This window comes from Oncorhynchus keta, chromosome 10 (assembly GCF_023373465.1).
Source record: "Oncorhynchus keta strain PuntledgeMale-10-30-2019 chromosome 10, Oket_V2, whole genome shotgun sequence".
Classification (NCBI taxonomy): domain Eukaryota; kingdom Metazoa; phylum Chordata; class Actinopteri; order Salmoniformes; family Salmonidae; genus Oncorhynchus; species Oncorhynchus keta.
In genome coordinates, this window is record NC_068430.1 from 73,113,833 (window position 1) to 73,130,150 (window position 16,318).

The following is a 16,318-nucleotide window of genomic DNA, read 5'->3' on the forward strand; positions in this document are numbered from 1 at the left end:
AACGTCTTGGCCATGTTTCTGTTATAATCTCCACCGCACAGCCAGAAGAGGACTGGCCACCCCACATAGCCTGGTTCCTCTCTAGGTTTCTTCCCTAGGTTTTGGCCTTTCTAGGGAGTTTTTCCTAGCCACCGTGCTTCTACACCTGCATTGCTTGCTGTTTTGGGGTTTTAGGCTGGGTTTCTGTACAGCACTTTGAGATATCAGCTGATGTACGAAGGGCTATATAAATAAATAAATTTGATTTAACGCTGCTGCTAATCTCTGTTATTATCTATGCTTAAGTCACTTTAAAAACTCGACCTACATTCACATATTAACTCAATTACCTCGACTAACCGGTGCCCCTGGACATCGACTCTGTACCGGTACCCCTGTACATAGCCTCGCTATTGTTATTTTACTGCTGCTCTTTAATTATTTGTTACTTTTATTTCTTAAAACTGCATTGTTGGTTAAGGCTTGTAAGTAAGCATTTCACCTGTTGTATGACAAATACAATTTGATTTGATTTGAAATACACTATGGGGAAAAGAACATCAGACATCAAGTCAATGGAACTGAATAATTCATAGAATCTAACCACTTCTGGGAGAATTGGAAAAGTCTAAACAAACAACAGGAAGAGTTGTATCCAAAACGGAGACGTATGGCTTCTCCAATCTTTTTGCCTCCATAACAAAGAACAAACAGCAAAACATTTCCGTACACGATCAAATACAAACCTTAGAATCAACTATTAAAGACTACGAGAAACCATTGGACTCTCCAATTACATTGACTGAACTACAGGACTAGGGAGAGAGAGGGAGGGAGGGAGGGAGGAGAGAGAGAGAGAGAGAGAGAGAGAGAGAGAGAGAGAGAGAGAGAGAGAGAATAAACTTGGGCTGAGGTAAGAGAGAGAGAGAGAGAGAGAGAGAGAGAGAAGAGAGAGAGAAAGAGAGAGAGAGAGAGAGAGAGAGAGAATAAACTTGGGCTGAGGTAAGAGAGAACACAGCATGAGAGAGAGAATGTCAGAGAGAGAGAGAGAGAGAGAGAGAGAGAGAGGAGAGAGAGAGAGAGAGAGAGAGAGAGAGAGAGAGAGAGAGAGAGAGAGAGAGAATAAACTTGGGCTGAGGTAAGAGAGAGAGAGAGAGAGACAGAGAGAGAGAGAGAGAGAGAGAGAGAGAGAGAGAGAGAGAGAGAGAGAGAGAGAGAGAGGGAGAGAGAGAGAGAGAGAGAGAGAGAAAATAAACTTGGGCTGGAGGTAAGCAACACAGCATGATAAATGTCAACATGCTCTCTGTGTTAAAATCAGTGAACATTACTTTAACACAGTTTAGTCTATCTTCAGAGACAGAGGGAGAGAGAATAGAGAGGGGTTGGGTGGGGGGCTATTATGAACATGTTCAAATGGTGTCCTAAGAGACGCGTGTTACAGCATGACCTCGGAAGTGGTGGAGAATAGTGAGCTATGCGTTCTCATCTCTATGTGATGATATGGACCTCGGAAGTGGTGGAGAATAGTGAGCTATGCGTTCTCATCTCTATGTGATGATATGGACCTCGAAGTGGTGGAGTATCAGTGGTGGAGAATAGTGAAGTGGTGGAGAAATAGAGCTATGTGTTCTCATCTCTATGTGATGATATGGACCATTGCCTGCATCCACATGCAACCTGGTCTCAGAGAATTTCATATTATTGTATACGTAACCGAGAAAATTCATTTAGCAGATTAAATAAAATAAAAGTATGCTATGTTATGTTTGGTATGGTTACATAAGACAGATGGTTACTTAAAGAAAACAAAAAGAAGGTGATTGGTCGGAAGGTGATTCGAATCTCATAATGGACAACTTTAGCATTTTAGCTAATTAGCAACTTTTCTACTACTTACTACTTTTTAGCTACTTTGCAACTACTTAGAATGTTAGCTCACCCTTCCCCTAGTCCTAACCCTAATCCTTTTAGCTAACCCCTTCCCCTAACCCTAACCTTAACACTTGAACTTAACTCCTAAACTTAACCCTAACCCCTAACCCTAACCCCCTAGCCCGCTAACGTTAAAGCTACCTAACATTAGCCACCTACCTAACGTTAGCCACCTAGCTAGAATTCAATTCAAATCAAATCTAATTTTATTTGTCACACGTGCCGAATAAAACAGGTGTAGACCTTACCGTGGAAATGCTTACTTACAAGCCCTTAACCAACAATGCAGTTCAGAAATTGAATTAAGAAAATATTTACTGGTCAATGTATCAATGTGAGGGGGTACAGGTTAGTCGAGGTAGTTATTACATGTAGGTTGGGGTAAAGTGACTATGCATAGATAATAAACAGCGAGTAGCAGCAGTATAAAAGGGGTGGATGTAAATAGGCCGGGTGGCCTTTTGATGAATTTTTCAGCAGTCGTACATATCATACAATTCGTAACATATCATACATTTAGCAAATTAGTAACATATTGTATGTTTGTAAATTCCGTAACCTCATTTAATATGAATTGTAATTTTGCCACATCTACAAATTAATACATACCATACAAAAACATAACATATCATACTAAATTGTTTGTCTTGGATTTACGTACAGAATCATACTAAATGGTCTGAGACCAGGTTGACACATGATGCACTTAGCCTGCAGCCACCAATTCTGATACAGCCAATTGCCTGGATCTACTATCATGATCAAACTATTTGTGAGGCAAATTGCCACTAATTCCAAGTACAGCTGGTGAAGTGGATCAAATGTAGGGAAGTATGATTTCTTGCCCTGCTGGCACTGGTATTAAAGCCACATCAATGTCAATGGTAGGCTACAAGAGGACATCTTCTTCAAGTCACTAGCTTGCCAATGTTATTGTACTGCAGCAATCCTGACAGAATTCTTAGACACATTCTTAGACAGGGTGGGAGACATCTTCCTGTGGTTATTTATGGAAATTCAGGAACGTTAAAAGAACATCAGTTTCGGTCTCGGTCATTAGTTTATAGGCTTCATTACAATATATCTGCGGATCTGAGCATAGGCTAAATATCTCACCAAAACATGTTGGGAGTATCAGAAAGCATAGAGGAGTACTGTCAAAGAAATCTAGTGATAGATCTCACTCTGTATGTGATTTAGTGGCAGGTAACCTGGTGGTTAGGAGCGTTGGGCCAGTAACCCAAAGGATTCTGGATCGAATCCTTGAGCCGACAACATAATGTCATTCTGCCCTTGAGCAAAGCAATGAACCCTTATTGCTCCAGGGTTGCCATCAATAATGGCTGATCCCTGGCTGTGACCCCACTCACTGAGGGTGTCTCCGGGGGGAATGGGATATGCCAAAAACACATTTCAATTTCACACCTCACACCAGTACAGGTTACCCACTTGTACATACAATGAAACTGAACTATATAAGCAGCCCCTAATTATTAAATACAATCACAATCAAATGGAGATAATCAGAGGACATCGGTAGTCGATCCACATAATGCAGTTTAAGACAAACTGGATATAAGTAAGTGAAACCAGAACACGAGTGTGTCAAATCAACAAGAGAACCAATAGACACATGTCTACCATTAGGGCTCAACTCAGCCCTGATTACTGCCAAACTGAGGCAAACACGGTCTCTGGCACAGCCCTGCAGACTAATTTTGTCAACAGGGTTCAATTTCAGGGACAGACCAGTGGTGTTGAGAACAGACAGTTTCACAATATGCTACAGGTGTCAGATCCTAATTTGCTGTACAGCAGGAAATGCAAACTCGTAGTGTTTTCACATTTTAAAAAGGCTTCTAAAATGTGTAATTTCTATTTAAAAAGGTTTCTAAAATGTGTACTTTCTAAATAAAAATGTTGGGCTTAATTTGCCCTCACTAAAAATGTATCTTCCCCTACATAAATGTCCACTAATTATAATCCACAAAATAATTCAGATTTTTTTTCATCTCAAGTGTAGTGGTCATTCATCTCAAGTGTAGTGGTCATTCATCTCAAGTGTAGTGGTCATTCATCTCAAGTGTAGTGGTCATTCATCTCAAGTGTAGTGGTCATTCATCTCAAGTGTAGTGGTCATTCACCTCAAGTGTAGTGGTCATTCATCTCAAGTGTAGTGGTCATTCATCTCAAGTGTAGTGGTCATTCATCTCAAGTGTAGTGGTCATTCATCTCAAGTGTAGTGGTCATTCATCTCAAGTGTAGTGGTCATTCATCTCAAGTGTAGTGGTCATTCATCTCAAGTGTAGTGGTCATTCATCTCAAGTGTAGTGGTCATTCCTCTCAAGTGTAGTGGTCATTCATCTCAAGTGTAGTGGTCATTCATCTCAAGTGTAGTGGTCATTCAATTCACAAATGGCTTCATCTAATGTAGGGCAAAAGGAAAAACAAATGATAAATGAGTTTTTTGAAAAAGATAATCAAGTTGAATTGTTAAGTTGTTGATGAGGCTGTACTAGTGTTTTTCAACCTTTTTGGTATTCAACCCTCAATCACGTTTTGCTCTGCCCAAAGTGCCCCCTCATGAGCAACTGATCATTAGACCCATGTTCTTATGAGTCTTCATAATTATCCCCTTACAGATGTAGGATCTTCATTTGAGCCAGTTTGCTACAGCAAGAAAATAATCCTGCAGCAACAGGAAATGAATATTATATTATATTATTATATATATTTGTGGATTATAATTCATGGACATTTTTGTATGGGTCGATACATTTTTCATAAGGGAAAATCAAGTCTGAAATGTCAAACTTCAGAAGCCTTTTTGAAACACAAATACATTCCAAGTTTTTAATTTCATGCATTGCAGGAAAGTTCTCCTGCAACAGGGTGATCAAATTAAGATCCTACATCTGTAACTATCTCATTACATCTCCTTCTACCTCTGAGCTCCAATTCTCATCATCTAATTTCTGTCCTGCAGTTTTACACAATAACCATTCCACTTGGATTCGGGACACGTTCGATACCGTCTGGCTCTCAGTGTTCTTGGCTAATGGTTCCTGTGTTAGTGTGTGTGTGTGCACACACTAATGCTTGTTTGTGTGTGCGCGTGTGTGTGTGTGTCATGGTCATTTCAGGCCAGGTTCAGTCTCTTTGTTTTCATAAGATACTCGCAGGGGCTTATTTCAGTAATTATTCTACATTGATGTCTGAGAGCCTTGTCATCGATCTTGTTTGTCTCCCCATGGAGCATGGCCTAATGGATAATTAACCAATAAGGCCTGAGGAGGTGTGGTATATGGCCAATATACCACGGCTAAGGGATGTTCTTAGGCCATATATCACAAACCCAGAGGTGCCTTATTGTTATTATAAACTGGTTACTAACGTAATTAGAGCAGTAAAAATAAATGTTTTGTCATACCCGTGGTATATAATTGAGTTTATACTATATTTGAGTCGATAATATATTTGAGTCTATACTATATTTGAGTCGATACTATATTTGAGTCGATACTATATTTGAGTCGATACTATATTTGAGTCGATACTATATTTGAGTCAATACTATATTTGAGTCTATACTATATTTGAGTCTATACTATATTTGAGTCGATCCTATATTTGAGTCGATCCTATATTTGAGTCGATACTATATTTGAGTCTATACTATATTTGAGTCTATACTATATTTGAGTCGATATATTTTGAGTCAATACTATATTTGAGTCAATACTATTTTGAGTCGATCCTATATTTGAGTCGATCCTATATTTGACTATTTGATATACTATATTTGAGTCGATACTATATTTGAGTCGATACTATATTTGAGTCTAAACTATATTTGAGTCGATACTATATTTGAGTTTATACTATATTTGAGTCGATAATATATTTGAGTCTATACTATATTTGAGTCGATACTATATTTGAGTCGATACTATATTTGAGTCGATACTATATTTGAGTCAATACTATATTTGAGTCTATACTATATTTGAGTCGATAATATATTTGAGTCTATACTATATTTGAGTCTAAACTATATTTGCTCTCTGTCGCCTATGTGCATGCCTACAAATATGTGTGTAATATTGTGTGTGTGTAGTGTGTGTTCGGCGCCGTGCATGTAGTGTAGGGCATGTGCATACCTGTGTGTGTGTGTAGTGTGTGTTCGGCGCCGTGCATGTAGTGTAGGGCATGTGCATACCTGTGTGTGTATGTAGTTTGTGTTCGGCGCCGTGCATGTAGTGTAGGGCATGTGCATACCTGTGTGTGTGTGTGTAGCCGCCGTGCATGTAGTGTATGTGCATACCTGTGTGTGTGTGTTCATGTTGTGTAGGGCATGTGCATACCTGTGTGTGTGTGTAGTGTATGTAGTGTAGTTGCATACCTGTGTGTGTATGTAGTGTGTGTTCGGCGCCGTGCATGTAGTGTAGGGCATGTGCATACCTGTGTGTGTGTGTAGTGTGTGTGCCGTGCATGTAGTGTAGGGCATGTGCATACCTGTGTGTGTATGTAGTGTGTGTTCAGCCGTGCATGTAGTGTAGGGCATGTGCATACCTGTGGCATGTGCATGTGCATACCTGTGTGTGTGTGTAGTGTGTGTTCGGCGCCGTGCATGTAGTGTAGGGCATGTGCATACCTGTGTGTGTATGTAGTGTGTGTTCGGCGCCGTGCAGTGTGTGTTCGGCGCCGTGCATGTGCATGTGCATACCTGTGTGTGTATGTAGTGTGTGTTCGGCGCCGTGCATGTAGTGTAGGGCATGTGCATACCTGTGTGTGTGTGTAGTGTGTGTTCGGCGCCGTGCATGTAGTGTAGGGCATGTGCATACCTGTGTGTGTGTGTTCGGCGCCGTGCATGTTGTGTAGGGCATGTGCATACCTGTGTGTGTGTGTAGTGTGTTCGGTGCCGTGCATGTAGTGTAGGGCGTGTGCGTACCTGTGTGTGTATGTAGTGTGTGTTCGGCGCCGTGCATGTAGTGTAGGGCATGTGCATACCTGTGTGTGTGTGTAGTGTGTGTTCGGTGCCGTGCATGTAGTGTAGGGCATGTGCATACCTGTGCATGTATGTGTGTAGGGCATGTGCATACCTGTGTGTGTGTGTAGTGTGTGTTCGGCCGTGCATGTAGTGTAGGGCATGTGCATACCTGTGTGTGTGTAGTGTGTGTTCGGCGCCGTGCATGTAGTGTAGGGCATGTGCATACCTGTGTGTGTGTGTAGTGTGTGTTCGGCGCCGTGTATGTAGTGTAGGGCATGTGCATACCTGTGTGTGTGTGTGTGTGTTTCGGCGCCGTGCATGTAGTGTAGGGCATGTGCATACCTGTGTGTGTGTGTGTGTTTCTACGTGTGTTGGTACCATGGCATCAGTCATTAATTAGCTGAATGTTGACTCTGCTAGCAGGCAGCTTTCAGTTCTTAAATCTCTGTTCTGCAGGTCCACTTGAATCACTGCTTCCTCTACCTTTATATCCCTTGATAGTGTGTGTGTTTGTGTGTGTGTCGACAGGACATTCCTTAGTCACTGCCACCTCCTACCTCCCACAGACCGTTACCACCAATGTTGTTCTTACCAACGTCAGCAAAGCCACCGATGGAGAAGTAAAACACGGCACGACCATGAGGTATAGTGGTGGGGGTGTCATGCATCAACGCACCCTCTGACATTTACTGCAAAAGCAATTAACTCTTATCTCTGCAGCGAAGGCAGATTGGCAATGTATTCTTAATGCATTTCCTTCTGGGCTGTCTTCCTGAATGGGAAGGAAGATATGTCAAGACTGCAGAGAAAGGCAACAACAACAAACATCTTTAAACTCCAATTCTTGTCCTATTCGGACTCCATGTTCCACTTCCACGTCTCTTTCTACTGGCATACCGTCCAACATGAACAACGTGTAATAGCCAATAGGTAATCGGTGAAGGATTTTTAAGCAATGCCAGCCAGATCTGGGTTCAAATACTATTTTAAATCTTCTTTGTCCTGAAGTGCCAGAAGGGCGGGCTTTGCAGGTTGCACTTTTACGACTATTCTTTTTGGTTCCATTACGTCAGGCAATCTCAATCAAGTCCAGCTGAAGTAATTTCAATGATTTCGAATAGTATATAAACCCAGGTCTGCCTGGGGCTAATGCATGGGGCCAAGAAAAGCAAAACAATAGTGGTTGCTGCCATATCATGAGCCAAACTGTTCAGTGTGAACAGTAAACATTATGAGAGTCAAGTTCTCATGGAGAAAGGAGAGGCAGAGAGATCGATAAAGAGACAGAAAGAAAGATATTGAGAGTGAAAGGAAGAGAGAGGGAGAGAATGAGAGAGCAGGAGAGAGAAGGATAAAAACTGAGAGAGCGAGAGAGAGAGAGAAAGAGAGAGAGATGTGGTGTGTTTGTTTAGGGATGCTAGTTAGGTTTTGTTTGGCGAGGGCCAAGATGGCCGACAATAATGAACCAATGTTTGAGGAAGATGGTGCCCATTAGAAAGCTATGTAAGTATGTGGAAAGCTGTCATTGGTTTAGTCTGGAAAGATAAAGAGCCAGTCAGTGACTTTATAAAGCATAGAGTGGAAGTGTGATGTTGAAGCACTCCGGTGGCTGTAAATGGCTGTTAAACTGAAAGTAAAGATCAATGAAGCTCATCAAAACAGGCCTGGTTTATATGAGACCTGAATAGCAAAACCAAAAGCTTGTTGGGTCCTTGTTTATGTCGTTCACATTGGATAAGTTCTGTTCTTGTCCTCGAAGGATGGGTTTACTTATTACTACAATTCACAAAAAAACTCATCTTCAGTGATTGGTGGAGAGTTATCAACCCACCTATAGGTCAACGTACTGTACTGTATGTCTCAGGAGGGAAGATAACTGCCAGCAGGAACTGTCTTCATCATGTCAATTAGAGGAACGCGAACACCTCACACACACCAGTAACTTATTGGCTCTGTATCGATTGATCATGTGCCTGCTTTCTAAAACGACCACATCGCTATAGAGATCACAGGTCGATCCATGAGGAAAGCAACAAATGAGTCAACCGCTTGAAGACAAGTGGCCTGATATAGATATATTATCCAAGATTGCCGTGACGGATTGAGAGCTATTTTTGTCTGTCTGATGTTCTTAGCTACATCTTATTTAGTCTTCATCATCCCACTAGTTTGTTGACCATGTTATCCCCATCTCTCTCTCTCTCAACACTTCACAAACTGCCTGGTGGCACGTCACCAATATCAATCAGTTATTATTCTCTCGGAGCGCTGGCATTCCATATTCCAAGCTCCGCCATCCCACACCATCCAAACCCACAAGCCCCACATGGCCTTTCCATCTGGAGGACAGAGATGTGAAAGGAAAAGGGGGAAGAAGGGATGTTTTCTTTTTCAGAACCCCTGATATTTTTATGTGCGTGTGGCGTACTAGACAGCGGTTTTTGGATGGAGAGATGAATGGAAAAAAGGAATTTGGGGATGGAAGGATAGAGGGATGAGCTGGGGCTATTGACCTCCCAATCACCCCCTGTTTCAGCTTTGACTGTCAGCTTCAACACACACGGGCACACACACACTCTTTGCACTTTTGACCCCCCTCCTTCAGACCCATAATCTGTGGTCTCAACAGTGGAAAAGATTAACTGTGAAGAATTCTTCTGAAGATCTCCCAGCTGTGGTCGGTCTGTCTCTCTGGTCGGTCTGTCTCTCTGGTCGGTCTGTCTCTCTGCTCGGTTTGTCTCTCTGTGGTCTTTCTCTCTGGTCGGTCTGTCTCTCTGGTCTGTCTCTCTCTGTGGTCACTGTCTCTCTCTTTGTGGTCGGTCTGTCTCTCTGTGTTGTCTCTCTCTGTGGTCGGTCTTTCTCACTCTTTCTCTCTGGTCGGTCTGTCTCTCTGGTCGGTCTGTCTGGTCGGTCTGTCTCTCTCTGTTTGTCTCTCTGGTTGGTCTTTCTCTCTGGTTCTGTCTCTCTGGTCGGTCTGTCTCTCTCTGTGGTCGGTCTGTCTCTCTCTCTCTGTGGTCGGTCTGTCTCTCTCTCTGTGGTCGGTCTGTCTCTCTCTGTGGTCGGTCTTTCTCACTCTGATTGGTCGGTCTCTCTGGTCGGTCTGTCTCTCTGGTCGGTCTGTCTTAGTACAGGATGGGGATGATTTATGCTGGAGTGTGTGTTTGTGTGTGTGTTATTTTAGGTCCCGACGAGAAGAACATCGTGTGTGTGTGTGTGTGTGTGTGTGTGTGTGTGTGTGTGTGTATGCGTCCTAGTATAGGATCTAAATCTGATTTATGCAGGAGGTAAGTGATACTGCAGACACAGACCTCAAAGCCATACATGCTTCCACTGGATCAACAGGGTTACTGCTTCTCTCCTACTGCTGCATATGAACTGGGATTAAATTACTGACTGCCATTGTTGATTGACTTAAATTCAGAGGTGTCCAACTCATTCCATGGAGGGCCTAGTCTCGGTTGGTTTTTGGTTTTTCCTTTCAATTAAGACCTAGACAACCAGGTGAGGGGAGTTCCTTATTAATCAGTGACCTTAATTAATCAATCAAATACAAGGTGAGGAGGGAAAACCTGCAGACACTCAGCCCTCCGTGGAATGAGTTTGACACGTGATTTAAAAAGAAAATAGGTTGCTAAAAAATATATATATATATTTTTTTTGACATAAGTATTTTACAAAGTAAGTATTCATATATCTAGGCCAATGGATGGCATGATATAAAATGTATAACAAAGTTAAAGGTGTGTTTAATGGCTGTATGTCCTGCTTGTTAAATGATAAGGTAGTTCAGAAGGATAACACTATATACTCACTGTAAAGAATCATCTCCATATGATCTGCTGTGTAACCAAATGGAGGAGAAACAACTGTGGCATCAGCTCAGGTTTCCTTTTCTCTCATTTCAATCTAAAACGTCATTTGTGCAACCTTCGAGGTCAAAGGTACAGTCATTTGACCTCAAACCTTGCCGCCCACACTGAAGCCGTATTGGAAGGCTACAAGGGAGTAACAGGAAATGATTTACATGCTTCCACGCTTACTTTTCTGGAATTGTTTATTTATGTTTCACAATAGATAAATGTAACTAATGTTTACTCAGATATGGTCTTTTGCCAGAAAAGGGAAAGTGAGTCTGGAGAAATGGAGAAGATGGAGAAATGTGAGACAACATAACAGCATGTGGGAATGTGGGAAGGACTAGCTTAGCTATCACAACAAAAATCTGACGCATACTAAGACAATATAATAATGTTTATATTTTACAATAGAATAGTTGGATACAGTCCTTGTTTCGGTTTCAGATCTTTGGCCAGAAAAGTGTGAAGTGATGATATGTGTTGACAGGAGCATATGGGCATTAGAGAGAGTTAGCCATCACAACACAAATCACACACATAATAAGACAGTCTAATGATATTTAGAAAATAACATTTTCTGATGATTTGAATCAGGTGTGTAGTGCTCGGGCAAAAACAAACATGTGCACCCCTTTGGGTCCCCAGGACCAGGATTGAGAACCACAGGTCTAAAGTGTCAGGCTGCTGAGCTGCCAGAAAGGAATTTGCATCCGTTATGAAATGTGTCACTAGAGGGACTACTAGACTGATCCCAGATCTGGAATCAGTCTAGTAGTCCCTCTAGTGACACATTTAATAACGGTTGAAAATCCCTTTCTGGCAGCTCGGCAGCCTGACACTTTAGACTGATCCCAGATCTGTTTGTGTTTCCATGTATGACCACGGGAGTTGGCTGAACAGCACAAACAGATCTGGAATCGGGCTAAAGTGTCAGGCTTAAACATTTTAAGGATTTGGGTTGCATACTATTATATCGTGGAATTTCAGGCTAATTGTTTTTATTGCAAGAGAGGGGCGCAGCCTGCAGCCCACGGCTTAAAATCCATCTTGGCCTCTCCTCTCCTCCATCTCAGACCCTCGTTGAAATTCTACTGGGCCTCGTTCAAAGTATGAACCACCAAGAGCGCCAGAGGCTTTGGTCCAAATTCATAAGCAATAAATAATAAAACCGTTTTCGGCGCACCATTTCGACAAGCCACAGTGCATTGAGTAAGTATGAAGACGAACAAAGGGTTTAGCTTTCAGCGATGTTCAGGATAACAGTGGGCTTTGGTTAGGTGTGCTAGTGTGAAAGCTAAATACAATATTGAGATCGGGTATTTTATACAAATGTCAGGGATTCCACGTAACAGCTTTGAGCTCATATCACTCTACTTGGTGACGTTGTGGAGTGGAGAGAGAAAACGAGAATCAAGTCGATGCTGCAGAACAGATACCATATCTTAATTTGAGCCAGTTTGCTACAGCAGGAAAATAATCCATGCAGCAACAGGAAATTATAATTATTACGTGGATTATAAATGTTGGACATTTTTGAAGGGGGTTGGTACATTTTTCGTTAGGGTAAATCAAGTCTGAAATTTCAATGTGGGAAGTTACATTTCAGAAGCCTTTTTAAACCTCAAATACACTATACGTTTTAAATGTCCTGAATTGCAGGAAAGTTCACCTGCAATTTATCAAATTAAGATCGTATATCTATCGGTTCAAACCTAGAGCTACATCTATTTATCTATATCTGTGGGTTCAAACCTCTTGGGATGATGACAGCTGTTTTCCGTTTTAGCGAAATACTAAACTGACCCACTAAACAACATAACATGTCCTCCGCTTGTCCTCAACATCTGGTTTGTACATGAGTTATGTTTGTTACCATGTAGGTAATGGTTGCTTTCCAACATAATTATATGGTTTTAAAATATGCTTGATGTTCATTTTCTATTTTTTGTTGTATATTAGTTTAGTATTTGGTCCCATATTCCTAGCCCGCAATGACTACTTCAAGCTGACTCTTCAAACTTGTTGGATGCATTTGTTTTGATTGTGTTTCAGATTATGTTTTGCCCAATAGGAACAGAATAGTGAATAATGTATTGTGTCATTTTGGAGTCAGTTTTATTGTAAATATAAATTTTTATGTTTCTGAACACTTCTACATTAATGTGGATGGATAACCATGAATGAATCGTGAAGAATGATGAAAGAAAGTTAGAGAAAAACAAAGATCATACCCCCACCCCCCAAATGCTAACCTCCCCTCTTATTGGTAATGGAGACAGGTAAACATTTTTAAAAACATTGTGGGGGGTACGATCTTATTATAATTATTTTTTTTTTTGTGGTGTGATTGTTGGTTACTGAAATATGAATATACTGATAATTAGTGCAGTGATTTATCAAAAACACATGCATGACCCTTTTCTTTGACAAGATCTAACTAAACTGACTACTGGAAATGTTTGCCCTTGAAAGGAATTTGATTGTGAACTAGACACAGGTGTATTTTTAATTGGCAAGCCTTTCCTTGATGCACACCTGTCTTGTATCAGCCCATGTCCATTCCTCCAAGGTCAGCTGTGGGAGCCAAGGCAATCCATCACTGACAGTGCTGTTCAGAAACTACAAGGCCTACTTCCCAAATGGCACCCCATTCCCTACATAATGCATAGGGCTCTGGTCAAAAGTAGTGCACTATATAGGGAAAGCCCATTTGGGACGCACACCTAAGGCTACCCAGAGTGCATTTCAGCCCCAAGTGCCCAGATCAATAAACCCATTTTCTCCTCTTTGTCTCTGCTCTTGGTTTCAACATGGGGTTCTGGTGGAGAGAAGGCCTGGCCACAATAAACACCTATTTTAGCATACCCCAGGTCGGGGGATTGAAATGTGTGAGTGCTCAGTGCTTGTAGATAAACACCGCGTGATGGATAGAAAGTGTGGAATATTCCATGAATCCATCGCTGTGGTAAATCTAAGAACCCCTACTGTCTCTGTCTGTCTGAGTGTCTGTCTGTCAGACTGTCACCCTCCTCCCACAGAGAAAAGTAGTGAGGTAGCCTAGCTTGCCAACCGTTCCAGAACCAACAAGCTTCCATCTTCCTTCCATTCCACTCAGCATAGTCATCTCTTTATGAATGGACTAAGTGCTTAGAGTCAACGATGCTGATTTGCATATTGTGATGTACTGTAGACATACCAGTAGGCGTCCAATTTATCCTGTTGATTTGAGAGTGGCTAGATAGCATATGGCTTTCCAATCATGACAGCAAAACATCTCACTGTAAAACGTTTGCGGGACAGATTATGACATGGTTTGTGGTTTCTGATTGTCTCTGTGAATAAATTGAATGACTGCATATTGTTTTATTCAAAATAACACTCACGGTGCTGTGTGCATGTGGACAGTTTGGCAAACAAAGCTGTTCAAATTATGTAGGACTGCAGCTGCTGTTGCCTGGGCATCAAGATGTCTGCAGTTGGAGAGGTTGTTCTGAAGGCAAAATACAGACAGAATATCACATTATAAAGTCACATTAGACATGGTGTCAGTAGCTACTGCACCGCATCTGATAGGGTTCATTCATATTCATTCAACATCAGGTGGGTTTATTGCATAAGATATTGAAGAATTTAGTGCAAATGAAGACTGGAGAGACTGCACAGAAGGAACTATCATCAGAAACTGATCGGAGAGGCACAACCATCTCTATTCTTGGGTTTGGGGTGACACTAAAACGCCTGAGACAGGTTGAGATATGAGGTGTTCAGCGATACAGACAGACTATGTTTTTTTTCATACCGCATGGGATGCAGATTTGACGAAGTGCCGCGCACGCAAGCGGTATGCAGTGACCAAAGAGGACTTAACTGTGCTTTTCTTTAGTCTAGCCTTTCCAACTTGATATGAACAGACAGAGATCTTTATCCGAAACCTTTTGCCTGGCTTTTCCAACCCTCCATCGGAGAGCGTTTCAAAGGCCGGCAGGTTCACTGTTGAGACAGAAAAGGGGGTAAGAGAGAGGAGAGCAGTCAGTGGTTTCAGGACCACTTTGTGGTCAGTGGGGAGATTGAGGAGCCGAGGGAGCCCGAGGAGGAGGCCTCAGAGCCAGACTGGGTGTTGGAAAGGACAACGGGGCCATTGCACAGGCCAAATGGCAAAGTCTGTGAGCGCAAATTACCAAGAAAATCGGAATGGGGAACATTTTCATAGAAAAATGGGGCCGGGGTGGGAGTGGGGGTGGGGGGCTCGTCAGGGCCAAGTGCTTGACTTGACTTCTGCTCTACGGGTCTGACCCCGTCTGTTAAAAAATAACAAAAGTTGTCTTCTTCTTGGTCCTGCATTCCGAATCCAACTTCCAAGATCAATATTCCCACAACTGTGTCCCTCTTAGAGATGAGGTGCATCGCAAAGGCAACCTATGGAGCCCTATGGGTCCTGGTCAAAAGTAGGGCACTGTGTGGAGAATAGGATGCCATTTGGGATGCAGACAAGTTCCTAATGGGGAAGGTTTGAGCCGTTCAAATCCTTTGAACTTCCAACGCTGTTTTGCGCTTCTTGATGATCAAGGTAGTCGGTTGTCACTCAATTCCTGCTTGTGTTATCAGATCCTGGCCTCCTACTGAGGAACATTGAAAGAGAAACCACCTCCTGCCACTGTTAAGCCCGTTTGGTGCGGATGTGTGAGGTGAAGGTAGTCTGGCTGGTACCGATGTCGTTCTTTTCTGGCCTTAATGGCCATGTACTCTTATAGTCTCCACCTGGCACAGCCAGAAGAGGACTGGCCACCCCTCAGAGCCTGGCTCCTCTCTAGGTTTCATCCTAGGAGCCTTTTTAGGGAGTTTTTTTTCTAGCCACCGTGCTGTAAAAATGTAAAAATGGCTTTATAATTAAATGTCATTGATTGATTGATTTTCAGGAATGTCACGTTAAAATGGGAAAGGAACTAAAGAGAAAGTAGGAAGTGAAATGAAGGAGATGTTTTCATGTTTCTTGATTCGGAGGTTAATCGTTTTTTATATCAAAGAGGTGACAACTAATATACTGTACCTCAATGTTACATTCCATTTACTTTCACACGCGGGTTGTTTTTCAGGTCCGATGTCACATTAAAATGGAATAAGGAATTTAAAAAAGGAAATGGGAAGTGAATTTCAGGAGATGTTTTCACCTCTGAGATTGCTTCGGCGATTTTTTTTTTAGATCAGAAGGTCAAAACCCTCCTTTGATGCACCTCGTTAAATTCCCTTTTCAATTTTTAATGCGGCATTCCATTTACTTTTCACACACAGGTTGTTTTTCTGATTGTGCGTTTGATCATTCTCGCCGTCTCCCACCTTCTTTCACTCTAACAGATGTTGAGGTTCTCATGTTGTGCTCTGGTTTTCTTGATAGACTACTCTTCAGCCAGACATCTTTCTCGCCATTTCAGCCTTCACAAAGCCTCTCTTTGTGAGAGATGTTTTGAATAATTTGGAAGGTCTAGTAGACCTGGGCCAGTCCAATGGAATACCAAACCAATGTCTCAGAGTATTCCCTCAGAACCATACCAAACATGAATGT